Source organism: Elephas maximus, chromosome 8 (genome assembly GCF_024166365.1).
Source record: "Elephas maximus indicus isolate mEleMax1 chromosome 8, mEleMax1 primary haplotype, whole genome shotgun sequence".
NCBI lineage: Eukaryota > Metazoa > Chordata > Mammalia > Proboscidea > Elephantidae > Elephas > Elephas maximus.
Genome location: NC_064826.1, coordinates 21004385 through 21027089, shown reverse-complemented (window position 1 = coordinate 21027089; position 22705 = coordinate 21004385). Strand labels below are relative to the sequence as shown.

The following is a 22705-nucleotide window of genomic DNA, read 5'->3' as shown; positions in this document are numbered from 1 at the left end:
CCCTGCTTTCAGCCAAGATCCATTTGACGTTAGCAATGATATCCCTTGTTCCATGTCCTCTTCTGAATTCAACCTGAATTTCTGGCAGTTCCCTGTCAGTGTACTGTTGCAACCCTTTTTGAATGATCTTCCACACAATTTTACTTGCGTGTGATATTAATGATACTGTTCGATAATTTTTGCATTCAGTTGGATCACCTGTGTTTGGAATGGGCACAAACATGAATCTCTTCTAGTCAATTGGCCAGGTAGCTGTCTTCCAAATTTCTTGGCTTCCAAGCTCAGTATGTTGCCTGGTAAAAACCTCAGGTTTTGCTCAGTGTGACTTGTTACAGCCAATAAATAAGAGGCCGAGGCAGATCAGAAAGATGTCTTTATTTCATTGTACAAGGAAAGGAGCATTTGGGGCTGTTGCCTCTAAGACTCTTTGCAGGCAGCTTGGGGAGGTGGGCTTTTATATACAGCAGACAAGAAAATGCAAATTCATCATGAATATTCAGGACTGACCTTCACACACATGCTCAGAGCTTGGGGATAACTACGCATTTTCTCTAGACAAGGGTTCAGTGGAGGAAGAAGTCAATTTTCCTTCATTAGCATGTTAAATCTCCACCTAATTGTGGGTTGAGGTCATCTATGGCCCATTTTGTGGTTATCTTGTCAACGACAATATTAGAAGAACATGCAGCTTATTCTGCTGCTATACCAAGCAGAATAAGCCAGAGCAGTTGTCTCTTAGAAGGACTGGGCTCTGAGGCCGCCTGTCTCAAGTATCTCACTGAATTACTTAGAAATAATTCACAGGTTTTCACCAAAAACCAACAGTCCTTTCAAACTCTGAATGAACAGTGAATTTAACAAGATACTGAGGCTGTAAACCAGCCAAAGACTTTTGGCTATGCACCTGTGACCACTGCCACACCGTCTGTACCTCCCTATTTTCGAGTGTCAAAGTGCTTACAACCCAACTGTTACTTCCTGGAGACTTTAGATAATTAGGTCCATTTATAACTGTCACCTTCCCTGCCACTCAGGTAGGCACCGAACACACACCTTCTCTGGTTCCACACTGCTTGGTCTAGACCCCAGAGCTTCTTTCCTGGACAAACGCAAAGCCCTCATCATTGTCCTTCTAGATCTTTCTTTGGCCTCTGATGTCCCCAACTTACCTCTTACCCCAATACCCAAATACTTCACCTTCCAAGACTCTAAATTCCCCCAGCTCATCCATCTCTGATTATTACTTAGATCTCAAAGTTGACTGCACATTCAAATCACCTGCGGGGGCAGAGGGCAGGAGATGCGCTTAAAAAAAATACTAATGCCTAGTGCTTCCCTGGACCAATAAACCCTGAGGCCTGGGCTGGGGCTCCAACCTAGGCACTTGTTTAAAGCTCCCAGGTGATTCTAACTTGCAACTGGCTGGTAGCCGCACTTTATTTTGTTACAGCAGAGGTTCTCTGCAGGGGCACTACAGACCTTCTGATTAGCAGTCATAGTTCTTAACCATTATGCCACCAGGGTTTCCTACTGGCTACTGACAATTAGAGCAGGGCAATTCTTCCTTTTAAAGAGCTCTGGTGGTGCAGTGGTTAAAGCACTCGGCTGCTAACCAAAAGGTTGTCAGTTCAAACCCACCAGCTGCTCCAAGGGAGAAAGATGTGGCAGTCTGCTTCCATAAAGATATGTTGTTGTTCTTGTTAGGTGCCTTCGAGTCGCTTCCTACTCATAGCAATCCTATGTACAACAAAAGGAAACTCAGCTCTGTCCTGTGCCATCCTTACAATTGTTGCTTTGTTTGAGCTCATGGTTGCAGCCATTATGTCAATCCATCTTGTTGAAGGTCTTTCTCTTTTCTCATTGACCCTCTACTTTACCATGCATAATACAAAGATATACAACTTTGGAAGTCCTATGGTTTCTACCCTCCCCTATAGGGTTGCTATGAGTCAGAATTGACTCGATAGCAATGGTTTTTTAAAATTCTTCCTTGAGTAGGTCTACACCCAGGGATAGGAGTCCCTGGGTGATACAAATGGTTAAGTACTGGACTATTAACTGAAAGATTGGCCATTTAAAACCCACCCAGAGGTGATGTCAGAGAGGCATGGTGATTTGCTTCCAAAAAGATTATATTCTTGAAAACCAAATGGAGCAGTTCTACTCTGCATACATGAGGTCACCATGAGTTGGAATTGACTCGAGGGTAACTAACAACAATGGCCCAAGAACTGCAGGAACGGCAACAGCACAGCTTGGTCACGCATCAAACATTTCCAAACGCCCCGGTTGAGGATCTCACCAACTCTTTCTCTTACTTTTGTGCCCTCTCCAAGAGTAAAAGCCTCCCCTGATTCAGTCCTAGAGTGACCAACCAAACTTGTTTGCTCAGGCCTGAGAGGGGCTCCCAGGATGTGCGACTTTTAGTGCTGAAACCAGGACAGTCCCAGGCAAAGCAGGATGGTTGGTCACCCTAGATTTTCTTCTATTGTCTCTCAGGAGGGATTCTATGATTGTGTCTCCTCACCACTCCCCCAAATATGCATTGCAATCCTAACTCCTATACGTGTGGATGTAATCCTATTTGGAAACAGGATTTTCTTTGTTATGTTAATTGTGATCATTATGGTGGGTCCTAAATCTAATCACTTTTGGGTTATAAAAAGAGCAGAATAGACACAGACACACACACAGAAGACAGAAGATATGTGAGGATCATCTACAAGACAAGGAACCAAGGATCACCAGCAGACACTAGAAACTAGGACAGAGGCTCACAGAAGGATTTGACATGGCTGAGATTCTGATTTGGAATTTAGCCTCCAGAACTGTGAGAAAATAAATTTCTGTTCTTTAAACCACCCACCTGTGGTATGACCGAAGACCAGACGAGTTGTGGAATGACATCAAGGACATCACACATGAAGAAAGCAAGAGATAATTAAAAAGACAGGAAAGAAAGAGAAGAGCAAAACGGATGTCAGAAGTGACTCTGAAACTTGCTTTTGAATGTCAAGTAGCTAAAGCAAATGGAAAGAATGATGAAGTAAAAGAGCTGAATAGAAGATTTCAAAGGGCGGCTCGAGAAGACAAAATACTATAATGACATGTGCAAAGACCTGGAGTTAGAAACCAAAAGGGAAGAACATGCTTGGCATTTCTCAAGCTGAAAGAACTGAAGAAAAAATTCAAGCCTCGAGTTGCAATGTTGAAGGATTCCACAGGAAAATATTAAAAGATGCAGGAAGCATCAAAAGAAGATAGAATGAATACCCAAAGTCACTACACCAAAAAAAATTGGTCGACATTCAACCATTTCAGGAGGCAGCATATGATCAGGAACCAGTGGTATTGAAGGAAGAAGTCCAACCTGCACTGAAGGCATTGACGAAAACACAAGGCTCCAGAAATTGTTGGAATACCAACTGAGATGTTTCAACAAACATATGCAGTGCTGGAAGTACTCATTCATCTATGCCAAGAAATTTGGAAGACAGCTACCTGGCCAGCTGACTGGAAGAGATCATATTTATGCCTATTCCAAAGAAAGGTGATCCAACAGAATGTGGAAATTATTGAACAATATCATTAGTATCACATGCAAGTAAATATGGCTGAGAATCATTCCAAAGAGGTTGCAGAAGTACATTGACAGGAAACTGCCGGAAATTCTACCTGGATTCAGAAGAGGACGTGGAATGAGGGATATCATTGTTGATGTCACATGGATCCTGGCTGAAACAGAAAATACCAGAAAAATGTTTACCTGTGTTTTATTGACTTTGGAAAAGTATTTGACTGTGTGGATCATAACAAATTATGGATAACATTGCAAAGAATGAGAATTCCAGGACACTTAACTGTGCTCGTGAGGAACATGTACACAGATAAAGAGGCAGTCATTTGAACAGAACAAGGGAATACTGCATGGTTTAGAGTCAGTGTCATGGACTGAATTGTATCCCCTCAAAATGCCTGTCAACATGGCTAGGTCATGACTCTTAGTATTGTATAATTATTGACCATTTTGCCATCTGATGTGATTTCCCTGTGTGTTGTAAATACTATCACTGAGATGTTAATGAGACGGATTAGTGGCAGTTATACTGATGAGATCTACAAGATTAGGTAGGGTCTTAAGCCAATCTCTTTTCAGATACAAAAGAGAGAAGTGAGCAGAGAGACAGAGGGACCCATACCACCAAGAAAGCAGTGCTAGGAGCAGAACGTGTTCTTTGAACCCAGGGTTCCTGTGCGGAGAAGCTCCTAGACCAGGGGAAGATTGATGAGAAGGACCTTCTTCCAGAGCCAACAGAGAAAGAAAGCCTTCCCCTGGAGCTGGCACCCTGACTTTGGACTTCTAAGCTACCAGGCTATGAGAAAATAAGTCTCTCTTTGTTAAAGCCATCCACCTGTGGTATTTCTGTTATAGCGGCACTAGATGACTAAGACCATCAGGAGAGGTGTGCGTTAGGGTTGTATCTTTTCATCATACTTATTCAATCTGTCTGCTGAGCAAATAATCCAAGAAGCTGGACTACATGAAGAAGAATACGGCATCAGGATGGGAGAAGACTAACAACATTCATTATGCAGATGACACAACTTTGCTTGCTGAAACTGAAGAGGACTTCAAGCACTTACCGATGAAGATCAAAGACTACAGACTTCAGTGTGGGTTACACCTAAACACAAAGAAAAAAAAAAAATCCTCACAAATGGACCAATAAGCAATATCGTGATAAACTGGACAAATAAGCAACGTCCTGATAAACTGGACAAATAAGCAACATCATGATAAATGGAGAAAAGATTGAAGTTGTTAAGGATTTCATTTTGCTTGTATCCACAATCAACACCTCTGGAAGCAACAGTCAAGAAATCAAACAACTTATTGCATTGGGCAAATCTACTGCAAAAGACCTCTTTAAAATGTTAAAAAGCAAGGACTATGAAGACTAAGATGCACCTGACCCAAGCCTTTGTGTTTTCAATTGCCTCATATGCATGTGAAAGCTGGATGAACAATAAGGAAGAGGAAGAAGAATTAACACCTTTGAATTGTGGTGTTGACAAAGAATATTGAGTATACTATGGACTACCAGCAGAATGAACAAATCTGTCTTGGAACGGTCCTTAGAAGTAAGCATGGTGAGACTATGTCTCACATACTTTGGACATATTATCAAGAGGGATCAGTCCCTGGAAAAAGATATCATACTTAGTAAAGTGGAGGGTCAGTTAAAACGAGGAAGACTCTCAGCATGATGGACTGACACAGTGGCTGCAACAATGGGCTCAGGCATAACAACAATTGTGAGGACGGCACAGGATGGAACAGTGTTTCGTTCTGTTTTGCATAGGGATGCTGAGTCGGAACCGACTCAAGGGCACCTAACAACAACAACAACATTTGTGGCATTTGTGTTCCAGCAGCACAAAGGAACTAAGATACTCATTGTTTTTTCTGCCTTACCATTCCTTTTCTGGAAACTAGTCCTTCCCTACCCCAGTCTTCCTTCATTCAAAAGTTAGAATGAGAGCAAACTTGAGGACACAAAGTGGGCCACCTGAGTTCCTCCCCCAGGATTTGCAACTGGGATTGGATTCTAGTCTCAATTTGGCTAGTGTTCTGAGAGAGATTTAAACTTGGGAGCGGCTGGTGGTCGTTTTCTACCCTGAAGACTATTGTGGAGGTCTGGGGGAGGATAGGAAGTGCAGAAAGCTTGTCTGTAGCAAGAGAGGAATGAAACACCCAGGATAGAGCAGAGGGGAGATAGAAACCTTCCAGGGCTCCCACAGTGCTCTAGGCCAGAGATTCTCAAGCTAGAGCGTGTATTACCATCACCTAGAAGGCTTGTGAAAACACAGGTTGCTGAGCCCCACCCCACCCCCCTACCGAGTTTCAGATTCACTAGCTTTGGGGTGCGCCTGAGAGTGACGCCGATGCTGCAGGTCCAGGCCTTCACTGTGAGGACCTCTGCTTTGGGCCATTTTTCCAGGACCTCTGAGGCCTTGTAGGGATGGACCTTATATTTGTTTCCTAGGGCTGATGTAACAAAGTACCACAAACTGGGTGGTTTACGAGAACAGAAATTTATTTTCTCATAGTTCAAGAGACTAGAAGTCTGAAATCAAAGTGTCAGCAAGGCCACGCTCTCTTTGAAACCTCTAAAAGAGGACCCTTCCTTGCCTCTTCCATCATCTGGTGGCCCCAGGCATTCCTTGGCTTGTAGCAGCATCATTCCAATCTCTGCTTCTCTTGTCACATAGCCACCTTCCGTGTGTCTGTCTCTTCTTATAAGGACACCAGTCATGTAGGATTAGGGCCCACCCTACTCCAGCATGACCTTATATTAACTTAGCTAATTACATCTATAAAGATGCTATTTCCAAATAAGTTCACGCTCACAGGTGTGGGGATCTTGAACGTATCTTTTCTGGGGTACACACAAATCAACCCATGACAGACCCTGAGACTTAGGGTATTTCTGTCCTTCACATGGGCCTTTCCAGGTCATCTCCTTCCACATTCCAGGATTTAGGATGAATTCTAATGCGGCAGTCCCCAAATTACAAGCAAGTCCCATTCCTAAATCTGTCTTTAAGTTGATTTTTATATAAGTTGGGACAGTTAGGTATGGTTCATATCTAGCGTCAGTTAATCATATGTTTGTATCTTAGTTTATAGTGTACATTTCTATGCATAAAAAGCATTAAAGTAACACTTCCAGATACACTGAAACATCTTTAATATAATAATACAGTAATAATAATATTTTGATGTGCATCGCAAGGTAGCTCCCATTCGTTATTACAAACCATTGTATGTACCTGGGATTTTTAACATAATAGGCTTTACGGGGTGTTGGTTCGTAACCACAGGTTGTATGTAAGTTGGATGTTTGTAACCTGGGGACTACCTGTATGCCAGCTGACACGGCTTAAGGAATAGGCTTTGTTAGGTTAGCCCTTGGGTTATGTGAGTCTGTATCTTTATTTATAGTATTTACTCATTGTATTTGAAATACTAGTCGCAAAGCTTCCTGTATCACATCAATAAGCAAGCCACCACAGTACGACAAACTGACAGACACTTGGTGGTCTATTTGCTTATTCCCTCAGAGTGCACCGGTCTACACCTTCTCTCTCAGGTGAATTCTCTGCTCGGACAGCTCAGGCTAATTTTTCTACTCTTCACCCCAATCTTTAGGCTTGACCTCTTGCCCTCTCCTCAATCCTGTGTGTACACTGAGCCTTCCCTCTAGGACAATTCCACTTACAATTTCTGTGAAACTAAAAATAAACAGCAAGTACCAAGTTCACTGTTTTCCACATGATCTGTTTCCACATTCCTGTTACCACTGATAATACAGCTCTTTCCATGTGCCTGGATTCAAATACCCAAGTGATCTTGAACTCTTTCATGTTTTTCTTTGTCCATCACTGAGCCCTGCCAGAGCTCTTCCCATGGGTATCCCTGCTATTTCATTCCCCTCTCCGACAGGCCTGTGGCATCTAAGGCAAAGCCTCTTCCATCTTGATTAAATATTGCGTGGCTACAGTCAGCATCTCTGCCACCTCCTTTTATTCTACTTGTCTTGAAATGAGTGCTTTTTAAACTTTCTACTGAAGGTGAAACCCTGGTGGCATAGTGGTTAAATGCTACAGCTGCTAACCAAAAGGTCAGCAGTTCAACTCCACGAGGCGCTCCTTGGAAACTCTATGAGGCAGTTCTACTCTGACCTATAGGGTCGCTATGAGTAGGAATCAACTCGACGGCAACGGGTTTACTGAAGATATTCTCAGGAGTGGGAACATTTTGAGGAGTTGTATACAGCCTATAGAAACCCTGGTGGCGCAGTGGTTAAGAGTTCAGTTGCTAACCAAAAGGTCAGCAGTTCGAGTCCACCAGGTGCTCCTTGGAAACTCTATGGGGGAGTTCTACTCTGTCCTATAGGGTCGCTATGAGTTGGAATCCACTATGAGTCAGAATCCACTCAATGGCAACAGATTTGGTTTTTGGTTTTTTACACAGTCTATGATAACATGAATGAATTTTAAAGTGTTATGTTTTATCTGGAAACTTTATGCAAATTATATCATCTACTCCAAGATATAGTCATTTTCATTCTAATATAAAAATAACATTTTTTTTCCAAGATAAAAAAGGAGTCCTTAGGAGTTGGTCAAAAGAAGACTTTGTTATCTAAATTCAGCTAAAGCTGAGTAGACCTCCTTGGCTTAATCTAAGAAAAGGTTTAGAGAGTCAACTCTTATGTATCCTCCAGGGACTTCTCTGTTTGGAGGATCCTCCTAGTCCCCAGGCCAACAATAATATAACAATAATAGAGACGGAGGAATGGCTTAGGTGGTGCTCATTCGCATAGGCCTTTCCTGATCATCACCTATGTGTTCCACTCAGCATGGACTAAAGATTAGGCTTGATTAGGGAAACGGACATCTTACAAGGCTGGTCCAACAAGCAAGGAGAAGGCAGGATCCCCATCCTTCTCTTGCCCACAGAGGGGTGGGCCAGGGCCAGGATGCTCTGCTGGATCCACAGGATGAGTCTGTGTCCCGCTGAAGGGCCATTGCACCCCTCTGTTCTACCTTTTTATGGAGCAAATATAAGAAAGCAGCCTTGCGAGTGGGGGAACCCGTGGGCTGCTTGGGTGCTGGCCATCTGGGCGTGGAGTGCCAGCTGTTCAGAGGAGCTATCCGAACTCTAGCTCCCCAAGGATTGGAGGCCTGGGGGCTGTGGGAATGCAGTCAATTCCCATCCCGTGGAAGCTGAGCTCTGTGCAACTCCTCCTACCAGGAGGTGGCCCTGTCCCCATAGGCTCATTATCCAGGCAACCCTGACTGAGCTTCCAGGGCCACTTCAAGACAATTCTGCTCATTGCACCACAGCTTCTGGATTCAAAGATAAATATTAGCCACATTGGTACTATCCAATGGTATTTGTTTTCTGTGGCTCTGCTTCTTCCCACTCGAAGAATCAATAACATGCCTACTAGAATTATCTATGACTTGTCTCATGTTTAATAAGCAGCTCTTACAAAAAGCATAAACGGGCTATTAAAGAAACACAAATGACGAATAAACATATAAAACGGTGTTACGCCTCACTAGTCATCAATAAAATGCCAATAAAAGAAGCAATGAAATAGGACTTTTTAACTATTATATTGGAAAAGATTTACAATATCTATGTTGTCAGGGTTGTGGGGAAAGGGGTATCATTTGCAATCCTGGAGGGCAGTATAGCTATAGAAGCCAGCATCGTGAATATCTATAACCTCTGATCCTTCCTTGGGCATTAGAAGGGCTACTGGTTTTACCCAAACCTGAATTAAAATCTTTCTTCCAGACTTCATCACAATTAGAGACTACAGCCTACAGCCACAAAAAACATTTGCCAGTCACATATACAACAAAGAACATGCATCAAGAATATGTAAAGAACTCTCAAAATTCAGAGGAAAAAGACAAGCAACCCAATATAAAAATGAGCAAAAGACTCAAACAGACAATTCACCAGAGACTATATAGAAGGCAAATAAGCACATGAAAAGATGTTAAATATCATTAGCCATTAAAAACCAGTTGCAAAGGAGTTGACTCCAACTTATGGTAATCCCATGTATGTCAGAGTAGAACTGGGCTCCATAGGGCTTTTCATGGCTGATTTTTTGAAAGTAGATCACCAGGCTTTTCTTCTGAGGCTCCTCTGTGTGGACCTGAACTCCCAATCTTTTGGTAAGCAGCATGTTAACATTTGTACCACCCAGGGACTCCTGTTAACCATTAGGAAAATAGAAATTAAAACCAGGATCAGATACCACTACACACTTCACGCAATGGCTAAAATAAAAACACTGTCAATACCAAGTGCTGGTGAGCATGCGGAGCAACTGGGACTCTCATTCACTACTGGTAAGAATGTAAAATGGTACAGCTAATCTGGAAAACAATTTGGCAGTTTATAATGTTAAATATATACTCACCACATTACCCAGCAATCCCATTGTTAGGTACTGACTTCAGAGAAATAGAAAATTATGTTCACACAAAAACCTGTACACAAATGTTCATAGCAACTCTATTCATAATTGCCCCAAACCGGAAAAAACTCAGATGTTCTCCAGGGGGCAAATATATAAACAAACAGTGGTGCAGTCTAACAATGATTGGAATACTACTCAGCACAGAAAGGAAGGAACTATCCATATGGATGATTCTCAAAGGCATTATGCTGCATGAGAAAAGCCAGTATCAAAAGGTTACATATTATGTGATTCCATTTTATGACATCTTCAAGAAGGCAAAACAGTAGTGCTTGTTATGGATTGAATTGTGTCCCCCCAAAAGATACATTTAATTCCTAACCTCTGGTACCTGTGACCACGACTTTCTCTGGAAATACCAAAGCGAAAACTCATTGTAGTCAAGTCAATTCTTACTCATAGTGATCCCACAGGATAGAGTAGAACTGTCCCATAAGGTTTCCAACACTGTAAATCTTTATGGAAGCAGACTGACACATCTTACTCCTGTGGAGTGACTCAGTGTGTACAAAGTGCTGACTTTAGGTTGGAAGCCAAGCGCTTTAACCACTGTACCACTAGGGCACCTTTCTTTGGAAATAGCGTCTTCGAAATGTTATCAGTTAACATGAGGTGATACCAGAGTAGGGTGGTCCTAATCCAGTCTGAGCAGTGTCCTTAAAAAAGAGAAGAGATACAGAGAGAAGCAGCCAGCTATGCGAAGGTGCTTCTACAAGTGCACCTGGGACTACCAGAAGCTCGGAGAGACAAGAAATGATCTTCCCCTAGAGACACTGGAAACTCTGGTGGTGTAGTTGTTAATTACGGCAATGGGTTGGGTAGTGGTTAAGGGCTATAGCTGCTAGCCAAAAGGTTGGCAGTTCAAATACACCAGGTGCTCCTTGGAAACTCTATGGCGCAGTTCTAGTCTGCCTTATAGGGTCACTATGAGTAGGAACCGACACGACAGCAATGGGTTTGGGGTTTTTTTTTCTAGAGACCCCAGAGTTAGCACAGCCTGGCCCACACATTGATTTTGACACCCAGAAGTGGGACAATAAATTTTTGTTCTTATAAGCCACCCCATTTGTGGTATTTTCTTATGCAGCCCTAGGAAATTAATACTGTGCTGAACAACAGATCGGTGCTTTCCAGAGATATGGGCTGGGGAGAGAGTGCGCCTACAAAGGGATAGCATGAGAAAGTTTCTTTTGGACGATGTAATTGTTCCGTATCCTGATTGCAGAGGTGGTTACAGGTGTTAAAATTCATTAAAAAGAAAAACATCAATTTTTCTATATATTAATTTATAAAATAAAAAAAAATTTTTAAATGTTCTTTCAAAGGAATACAATGTTAAACAAAGAATTCTCTAGAAAGATACACAAAATACTAGTAATGGTGATTTCCTTTGGGGAAAGGTGCTGTAGATGAGGAATGGGAGAAAGCTAATCATTTATAGTATTACACACTTTTACTGTTTGAATTATTTACCATGCATATGTGTACCTTGCCCTCCCGTGAAAAGGAAAGAAATTACATGTAAACACTACACACAGAGGAATACAGGTCTTGTCCTCTTAGATTCGGATGATTACAATTTTCTCCCTTGTTACGTTTTCCATAAACATAGAGCCATCTGGAGGCAGAGCACCAAAACGTCTGCAGTGATTACCTCGGAGTAACGGGATTTTGGGGTGGGGGGGGATTGACAGTTTCTCCTTTCTACTTCTCTGTGTTACATGCATTTTCTCTACAAGAAGCATTATATTTGTAATTTTTAAGAAGCTATTTTTATTTTGGAAAAAAAAGAATATGTTGTTCCTAGGTGCTGTGGAGTTGGTTCCCACCAAAGGGACCCAATGTACAACAGAACAAAACACTGCCTGGTCCTGCTCCATCCTCACAATCGTTGTCATGCTTGAGCCTATTGCTGCAGTCACTGTGTCAGTCCATCTTGTTGAGTGTCTTTCCCTTTTTTGCTGACCCTCTACTTTACCAGCATGATGTCCTTCTCCAGGGACTGATCCCTCCTGATAACATGTCCAAAGTGCATGACACAAAGTCTCTCCATCCTCACTTCTAAGGCTGTACTTCTGGCTGTACTTCTTCCAAGACAGATTTGTTCCTTCTTTGGGCAGTCCATGGTATATTCAATATTCTTCACCAGCTCCATAATTTAAAAGCATCCATTCTTCTTCGGTCTTCCTTATTCATTGTCCAGTTTTCACATACATATGAGGCGATTGAAAAGACCATGGCTTGGATCAGGAACACCTTAGTCTTCAAAGTGACGTCTTTGCTTGTTAACACGCTAAAGAGGTCTTTAGCAGCAGATTTGCCCAATGCAATATGTCGTTTGATTTCGTGACTGCTGTTTCCACGGGTGTTGATTGTGGGAGTACATTAGGAGAAAAATCATAAGCTCACAGAGGACAAGAACTATGTCTTATGTGCCTTTAGGGACTGTAAACTCTTCATCTGACATGGCATAGGCACACAGGACATTCTAGTGAATAAAACATTCTTCCTCTTCCACTCTCTCTGGTTGGCAGGCTGCCACGATAATGAGAAGACTGGCTACCAATGGCCATGGAACAAGGGGTGTTAGATGAACCCAATCAATGTTCCTTAGTAAGAGGCTAGGCTAAGATAACCTAGGTCAGTTACCCCATAATAGAGTGGGTCTACCAGTAGGACCAGAAATACTCACAGCCCACTGGTTACAACCTTTTGCCTCCACATCTACATTACAGGTAGTTCTGACAAGTCCAAAGACTGAGACTTCCTGTCTCCCGGACAATACACAGACAAGTATTGCTCATATCTGACCCCCAGAAATGCCCTTTTCTAAGAATCCATGCTAACTATTTTAGGTATCTAGTGCTGCTATAACAGAAATACCAGAAGTGAATGGCTTTAACAAAGAGAATTTTTTTCTCTCCCAGTCTAGGAGGCTAGAAGTCCATATTCAGGGTGTCAGCTCCAGGGGAAGGCTCTCTCTCTTTCTCTCTCCCTGTCAGCTCTGGGGAAAGGTCCTTGTCATCAATCTTGCCCTGATCTGGGAACTTCTCAGCACAGTGACCCCAGGTCCAAAGGATGTGGTATTCTCCAGGGTCTTGTTTCGTGGTGGTATGAGGTCCCCATGTCTCTCTAGTCACTTCTCTCTTTTATATCTCAAAATAAAACCAAAAACCAGTGTGGTCAAGTCGATTCTAACTCATAGCGACCCTATAGGACAGAGTAGAACTGCCCCATAGAGTTTCCAAGGAGAGCCTGGCGGATTCGAACTGCCGACCCTTTGGTTAGCAGCTGTAGCACTTAACCACTACATCACCAGGGTTTCCACATATCTCAAAATAGACTGATTTAAAACACAATCTAATCCCGTAGATTGAGTCCTGCCTCATTAACATAACTGCCTCATTAACATCATAGAAGTAGGATTTACAGCACGCAGGAAAATCATATCAGATGACAAAATGGTGGACAATCTCGAAATACTGGGAATCATGGCCTGGCCAAGTTGACATACATTTTTGGAGGACACAATTCAATCCATGATATACTACCTAATACCCCTTCTGATAAGCAGATTTTTTTTTTTTTAAGATCTTTTAATCAATCAAGTCCTAGGAGCCATCCTTTTTTCCTAAGCTCTGAAGAATAATGTATTGATCTTACTGTTAACTTCCTATGATTATGTGCTTGAGATTGCTAATTGTTCTCTAACGTACATTCCCTTCTTCTAAAGTGGTAATAGAATTATTAGCTGACACATGACTACTCAGAATAAAGACTAAATCTCTCACCCTCCTGCGTGGGTGGATATGGCCACATTGACTAAATTCTAGCTACTAGGTATAAGTGGAAGTGTTCTGCAGCAGCTTCTGGAAACCACCCTTAAGAGAGAGCTGGTATGTGCATCCTTTTTCCTTCTTCATCCCTTCCTTCAGTTAAAAATGGGTAAAGAATTTGAATAGAATTTCTCCAAAGGAGATATACAAATGGTCCATTCATAAGCACATGAAAAGATGCTGAACATGCTCAACCATCAGTGAAATGCAAATCAAAACTCCAATGAGATACAACTTTACACCCATTAAAAAAAAATAGGATGGCTTTAATAAAAAAGACAATAACAAGTGTCAGTGAGGATGTGGAGTAACCAGAATCCTCACACACTGCTGGCAGGAACATAAAATGGTGCAGCTGCTTTGGAAAACAGTCTGACAGATCCTCAGAAAGTTAAACATAGACTTACCATTTGACCCAGCAATTCCACTCCTGGTATATACAAAGAGAAATAAAAACATATATCCACAAACACTTGTACTCGAATGCTCATAGCATTATTTATAATAGCCAAAAGATGGAAACAACCTAAGTGTCCATCTACTGATGAATGAATAAACAAAATGCAATATATCCATACAATGGAAAATTACTCAGCCATAAAAAGGAAGGAAGTACTGATAGATGCTACACCATAGACGGACCTTGAAAACATACTGAGTGAAAGAAGCCAGTCACAAAGGACCACATATTGTATGTTTCTATTTATATGAAACGTCCAGAATAGGCAAATCTATAGATAGAGAAAGTAGATTCGTGATTGCTTAGTGCTAGCAGTGGGAATGGGGAGGCTGGAGTACGGGTTTCTCTCTGAGGTGACGAAAATGATGACGGTGATAAAAATTGATTGTGGTGGTAGTTGCACAACTCTGTGCATATACTAAAAACCATTGAGTTGTACACTTTAAATCGATCAATTTTATAGTATGCAGATTATATATCAATAAAGCTGTTACAAAAAACAGTTTATGCCTTTTCATTGCTGAGCAGCATTCCAGTATGCTACAGTTTGTTTATCCATTCACCTGTTGAGGGACTTTTGGGTTGTTTCCAGTTTGGGGTTATTGAAAATAAAACTGCTATGTACATTTATGTACAAGTCCTTGTATGGACATATACTTCATATTTTTCTCTTGGGTAAATACCCAATAATGGAATGGCTGAATCATACAGTAAGTGTGTTTAATTTTTTTAAAAATCCCAAAATTGTCCAAAACAGTTGTACTATTTTACATTCCCATCAACAGTTCCTCCATATCCTTGCCAACACTTAATATGGTCAGTCTTCTTAATTAGACTTTCTAAGAGATGTGTGAGGAGCCCTGGAGGTGCAGTGGGTAACCAAAAGGTAGGCGGTTTGAACCCACCAGAGGCTCAGGGGGAGAAAAGATCTGGCGATTTATTCCTGTAAAGATTACAGCCTAGGACACCCTTATGGGGCAGTTCTACCCTGTCCTATAGGGTTGCTAAGAGTTGGAATTTACTCCAGGGCGCACAACAATAACAACAGTAGGTATGTAGTGGTATCTCATTGTGATTTTAATTTGTATTTCCTTAGTGACTAATGGGATACCCTGGTTGCGTAGTGGTTAAATGCTAAGTCTGCTAATCAAAAGGTTGGCAGTTCAAACACACCAGGTGCTCCTTGGAAACTCTGTAGGGCAGTTCTACTCTGTTCTATAAAAACTATAGGTCACTATAAGTCAGAATCGACTCTATGGCAACAGTTTTGTTTTGTTTTTTTAGTGACTAATGGTGTTGGTAAAGTACAGGGTCAGTGGAAAAGAGGAAGGGATTGACACAGTGGCTGCAACAATTGGCTTATGCATAACAGTGATTGTGAGCATGGTGCAAGACCAGGCAGTGTTTTCTTCTGTGGTATATAGGGTCGCTCCCCCACGTGTCTGTCAGTTTGTCGTACTGTGGGGGTTTGTGTGTTGCTGTGATGCTGGAAGCTATGCCACCGGTGTTCAGAAGCCAGCAGGGTCGCCCATAGAGGACAGGTTTCAGCTGAGCTTCCAGACTAAGGCAGACCAGGAAGAAGGACCCAGCAGTCTACTTCTTAAAAGCATTAGCCAGTGAAAACCTTATGAATAGCAGTGGAACATTGTCTGATATAGTGCTGGAAGATGAGCCCCCCAGGTTGGAAGACACTCAAAAGATGACTGGGGAAGAGCTGCCTCCTCAAAGTAGAGTTGACCTTAATGACGTGGATGGAGTAATCTGCTGCAAAGGACCTCTTTAAAGTGCTGAAGAGCAAAGATGTCACCTTGAAGACTAATGTGCGCCTGAACCAAGCCATGGTATTTTCAATCGCATCATATGCATGTGAAAGCTGGACAATGAATAAGGAAGACCAAAGAAGAATTGACGCATTTGAATTGTGGTGTTGGCAAAGAATATTGAATATACCATGGACTGCTGGAAGAACGAACAAATCTGTCTTAGAGGAAGTACAATCAGAATGCTCCTTAGAAGCAAGGATGGCGAGACTGCATCTTACATACTTTGGACATATTGTCAGGAGGGATCAGTCTCTGGAGAAGGACGTCATGGTTGGCAGAGTGCAGGGTTAGCAGAAAAGAGGAAGACCCTCAACGCGGTGGATTGACACAGTGGCTGCAACAATGAGCTCAAGCATAACAACGATTGTAAGGGTGGCTCAGGACCGGGCAGTGTTTCGTTCTGTTGTGCGTAGGGGTCGCTATGAGTCGGAACCGACTCGACGGCACCTAACAACAACAACGTATAGGGTCACTATGAGTCAGAACATACTCAACGGCACCTAACAACAACAATGATGTTGAGCATCTTTTCATGTGCTTATTTGCCATCTGTGATGGTTAAGGTTATGTGCCAATTTGGCTAGGCCATGATTCTCGGTGGTTTGGCAGATATTATGTAATCATCTCCATTTCATGATCTGATGTGAGCAGCCAATCAGCTGAAAGGGGCGTTTCCTTGGGGATGTGGCCTGCATCCAATATACATGGATGTTCTGCAAAGTTCATTCTCTCTCAATACTGCATCTGTCTTTTCATCCTCTGACCTCTGATTTTCGGGGCACAAGCTAGCAGCCTGAGGAATGACCTGCAGATTTTGGGTTCATCAGCCCCTGCAACCACTGAGATAGGAGAAGTCTGCAGCCTGTTGCCTGACCCACTTGGGACTCGCCAGCCTCCACAATTGCAAGAGCCATTCCTTGAAAGAAATCTCTCTCAAAATATATATTTACACATACACATCACTGGTTTTGCTCCTCTACAGAGCCCAGCCTAAGATACCATCCATATACCTTGTTTGGTAAAGTGTCTATTCAATATTTTTGTCCACTTTTGGACTGTTTTTCTTGAGTATTCAGTTCTTTATACATTCCGGACTCAAGTCCTTTATCAGATATGTGTTTTGCAAATATTTTCTCCCAGTCTGTGGCTTGTCTTTTTATTCTTCTAGTAGTGTCTTTTAAAGAACAGAAGTTTTTAATTTTGATGAAGTCCAATTTACCAAATTTTTCTTTTACTGATGCCGTATCTAAGAAATCTTTGTCTAACCCAAGGTCACAAATATTTTCTGCTGTTTTCTCTTAGAAGCTTTGCAGTTTTGGATTTTACCACTAGGTTTATGATCCATTTTTTACTTTATTTTTGTATATGGTATGAGGTATGAGTTGAAGGTTATTTTTTTAGTTTTAATTTTTTTTTTGCATATGAGTATCCAATTGTTCCAGTCACTGAAAAGAGTATTCTTTCTCCACTACATTACCTTTGCCTCTTTCTCAAAAACCAACTGTCTATAGATATATATACGTATATTATATATACGTATATATACATATACTCATTGTGGTTGAGTTGATTCCAAGTCATAGTAACCCTATAGGACAGAGTAGAACTGACCCACAGGGTTTCCAAGGAGTGGCTGGTGGATTGAAACTGCCAACCTTTTGGTTAACAACCTGAGCTCTTAACCACTGCACCACAAGGGCACTCCAAATATATATAGAGAGTCCATATATATATTTTTTTATGCATAGATATATTTATGGACTCTGTTCTGTTCCATTGACCTATCTTAATGCCAATGGCACACAGTTTTGATTACTCTTTTTTATACCAAAACCAAACCAAACCCATTGCCATCGAGCCGATTCTGACTGACAGCAACTCTATAGGACAGAGAAGAAATGCCCCATAGAGTTTTCAAGGAGTACCTGGTGGATTTGAACTGCCGACATTTTGGTTAGCAGCCATAGCACTTAACCACTACACCACCAGGGTTTCCATTGTTTTATAAGAAGTCTTGAAATCAGGTTCCAATTTATTATTCTCTTTCAAGTTTGTTTTGGCTATCTTCATAGGAATTTATGCATTTTCATATGAATTTTAGACAGCTTGTCAATTTCTACAATTTTTTTTTCTGTAAAGCAGAGACAGAAATATAGCACATTAATTAAAAACCCAGGGCTATGAGATCAGACTGCCTGGGTTCAAGTCCCAGCTTTACCTCTTCCTAGCTGAATGAGTTTGGGCAAGCTACCTAATTTCTTTGCAACTCCATTGCTCATTTGTAAAATCGAGATCATAATATTACCAATCTCATGAGGTTGTGATAGGGCTTAAATGAAATAATGCGTGTAGTGTTGAGAGACTGAAAATACAAAGGGACAATGGCCAGACCACATATGACGATAGAACTCTGAACCACAACTTGCAGTAACCAGCCCAGGAAGCCCAACCACAATCACCGTCACAATCAGTCCAGAAAGGTCAGGACGTAGTCAGTGATGGCCAGTTTCCCTGATTATTTGCCCCACTTTCAATTCGGGGCTAGTCAGAGAAAACCAAATATGCTCTCCAAACCAATCACATAGGATGCCCCATTCCCAGTGATCCTGCCTCCAGTTTTCCACTGCGAACAACCTGAAACCTTCCCTGTTTTTCACTATAAGACCTTTCCACTCCCATGCCTGCCTTCGAGTCTGCCAAATACCAGCGGTGGTGGTTGACTCCCTTGTTACAGCAAGCTGTAATAAACAGCCTGTCTGTTCTTACCTGGGTGGTCTTCGTTTATTTCCATGGAGCTTTACACAGTTCTTGGAGCTTAATGAATGCCCAATACATTTTATAGGAAGCAGCTGAATTGTTTTGTTAAATGAAATCTTACACAGAATCACAATATACAAAACTGATAAAAGTGGAATTTCACTAGTTTGTTTTACACATTCAATTCAGTACATTTACTTACTATTAAGTCAATCAGTACTAACCCGGGACTTTTGTAGTGATCTCAACAATACTAAGCGGGGATGATGGAAGACAGGTACAGACATGGTATTGAAAAAAATTCTGATTCACAGCATAAAACAAACAAAAAAAATCCATTGCTGTTGAGTCGATTCCAACTCATAGTGACCCTATAGGACAGAGAAGAACTGCCCCATAGAGTTTCCAAGGAGCTCTTAACCACTATGTCACCAGGGTTTCCAGTTCACACCATAAGAAGTTGCAAATGCTAACAGGTCCCACCTCCTCCCATCGCCTTTTAAACAGGTCCCCTGCAATCAAATATTTGCAGAAGTTCTGAAAACACCTCTTAAAAACTCTAGGGCTCTCACAAACTTGGAGTAAAAAGCACTGGTGTGGTTAGAGGTCAGGGTCTTGAATTAAGTCATAGGGATGCTTGCTGTAAACCAGCTGGGTAGCCTTGGGCAAGTCACTCAACCTCTGAGTTTTGTTTCTTCCTCTGCAAATTGAGGAGGCAGAGCTAAACAAGACATTCTAAACTCTAGTGTGCATCACTAGAGCGTGTAGTGGAGCGGGTGGGGTGTGTGCGCTTGTTTAGAAACGCAGATTTCTGGCCCACACAGTGATTCTACTGCAGTAGGTCTGAAGCAGGGCCCTGGGACCTGCACATTTAACAAGCATCCAGCTGGTTCTGAGGCTGGCAGTCCCCGGGCATGATACGAGACACACAGAAGTAGACCATCTTTGAGGTTCCTTCTGGCTCTGGCCTGTGTTGTTCAGGTGGAATTAAGGAAGAGAAATCACAGGGCTGGCGCATGGGAAGACAAAATGTGGAGGGGAATAGAGCTCGACAGTAGGGAAAATGTTGATGGGGAGTCTTTTTAAAAGCCTACTTACTGTGCCAGAAGGCTCCTTAGAAGCGAGGATGGCAAGACTGCTTCTCACATACTTTGGACATGGTCTCAGGAGGGATCAGTCCCTGGAGGACATCATGCAGCAGAAAAGAGGAAGACCCTCAATGAGATGGATTGACACAGTGGCTGCAACAATGGGCACACACATAGCAACGATTGTGAGGATGGTGCAGGACCAGGCAACGCTTCTTTCCCTAGACTGTAATCCCTAAGGTTGCTGTAAGTGGGAAGCCGGCAACCGACTGGAGGGCACCTACCAACAACATGCCCCTTGGAAAGCCCCCCCATTTCCCTGGTCCAGAGAAACCTGGATCCCAAGCCCTTTGCAAATGCAACGCGCATTTTACTCTGGAGAGCCCACAGTGCTCCACAGGAAGCTCCCAAGCTTCCCACCCCTTGTGCCAGACCTGATCACACCAGAGCTTAAACGCACCATGCGAAATATCTCCCTGCCCCCTCGCGCCGCAGTTTCTCTATGGCTCGATCTGGGGTCTGAGCGGGCAGAGAACGATTTGTCTGACTCCGGGGTATGGCCCTCAAAGCCAGATTTAGCCCTGGCCACTCCTCCGGCAGCTCCCTCTCCCGCAAGCGCTGCTCCAGCTCAGAGTGACCATATCGCCCTCTTGCGGCAGAGAGCGGGCCTCCGCCTGGCGAGAACAAACAGCCGGGGTGGGGACAGTCTTCCGGGAATAGATCCCCAGACAACCACCAGAGGGAGTTTGTTCCCTGTGTCTGTTTCTACTTGTGTCTTTTCCTTTTGCCTCCCAAAGCCAGGCCTCCCACTCCCTCTTTCTTGCCCTCTATTAATAACTTTTGTGTAATGCCTTACAGTTTACAAGTTTTTTTTTTTTTTTTCACAAACATCATCTCATGTGACCCATTCTCACTTGCTTTTCACATCACCTCTCTTCCCCCTTCTAGAATGAGGACGACAACACTGAAAAAATAGCAACCTATGTAGATGCCTTTCCAGTGTTTTTGGCAAGGGTGTGCCTGACCACATCCTTGCTCTCGGAGCGGAGGTCACGACCTTGACCCCGTAGGGATCCTTTAGCTTTGCTTTACTCTGTGGTCACAAATAGAGCCTTAAACTTGCCAGGGCAGAGAAAGCAAAACGTATGACCAGAGTAGCACAAGCTGGGATAAACAATTATTTTTGTTCCATCAACGTTTTTTTTAGTTAATTGAATTTCAGTAAGAATCAAAAAATGCACGAATCGTGAATGTACAATTCAATTAATCTTCATAAAGTGAGCACACCTGTATACAGATCAAGAAGCAGAATATTACCACCACCCCGGAAGCTCCCCTCATATCACCTCCCAGTTACAACCTCCCGCTGTGGTAACTGATACTCTGACTTTTTAATACTATAGATTACTTTTGCTTGCTTTTTGTCTTAGTCATCTAGTGCTGTTATAACAGAAATACCACAAGTGGATGACTTTAACAAAGAAATTTATTCTCTCATGGTAAAGGAGGCTAGAAATCTGAATTCGGTGTGCCACCTCCAGGGGAAGGCTTTTTCTCTCTGTCCACTCTGGGGGAAGATCCTTGTCATCAATCTTCCCCTGGTCTAGGAGCTTCTCAGCGTAGGAATCCCTGGTCCAGAGGACACACTGTGCTCCCGGTGCTGCTTTCTTGGTGGCATGAGGTTCCTCTGTCTCTCTGCTCACTTCTCTCTTTTATATCTCAAAAGAGATTGATTTAAGATGAAACCTGATCTTGTAGATTGAGTCCTGACTCATTAACATAGCTGCTTCTAATCCTGCCTCATTAACATCATAAAGGTGGGATTTACAACACATAGAAAAATCACACAATCACACAACACTGGGAATCATGGCCCTACCAAGTCAGCACACATTTTGGGGGATACAATTCAATCCATAACACTTTTGGATTTCGTACAAAAGGAATCGAACTATACGCACTCATGTGTCTAGCTTTTCCTTAACATTGTGAAACTCATCTGCGTTGTTGCATGTTGTTCTTTCTCATTGCTGGAGTATATATTTTAGCAATTGCTATACTATTGTGGTAATGTATGTATATATTCCTTAGGAGCACTGGTGGCACAGTGGTTAAAATGCAGTTTGAGGCCATTATAAAAATGTTGCTATGGACATTCTTGTACATAGCTTTTGAGGAATATATGTACACATTTCTCTTAACTTTGTAACTTGGAGTGGAATTGCTGGGTCACAGGGTAGCTTTAACGCATACTGCCAAACAGATTTCCTAAGTGTGGTACTAATTTACATTCCTGCTAGCAATGTATGAGAGTTTCCATTGTTTCACCTTCTTGACAACAGTTGATATATTATTTTTCATTTTAGTCATTCTGGTAGGTGGGTAATAGTATTACCTTGTGGCTTTTATTTGCGTTTCTCTGATGACTAATGAAGTTGAGTACCTTTTCATATAATCATGAGCCATTTGGTTTGAATATTTTCTTTTGTGAAGTGCCTATTCAAGGCTTTCAGGCAAACAATTTAAAGCCTAAATTTACCCACCACGAATGATTAGGGCATTGTTAAATATGTGATTCAATCCCAAACAAGAATGTTCTAAATGTTCATGGGCTACACTGAGAGATACTCCTTATACTTGTGTGGTATTATATGATCTCATTTGATTAATG

At 42.2% G+C, this 22705-nt stretch overlaps 1 long non-coding RNA gene across 1 annotated transcript; it reads right to left on the bottom strand.

The window, feature by feature from the left end:
* Positions 1 to 9714: 9714 nt before the first annotated feature.
* Positions 9715 to 20556, bottom strand: LOC126081463 (uncharacterized). The gene is made up of 3 exons (XR_007518399.1): positions 20495 to 20556; positions 20045 to 20126; positions 9715 to 9800 (listed from the first exon to the last, which is right to left on the bottom strand). It is a non-coding gene; the product is annotated as an uncharacterized LOC126081463 (long non-coding RNA).
* Between the last annotated feature and the right edge of the window lie 2149 nt (positions 20557 to 22705).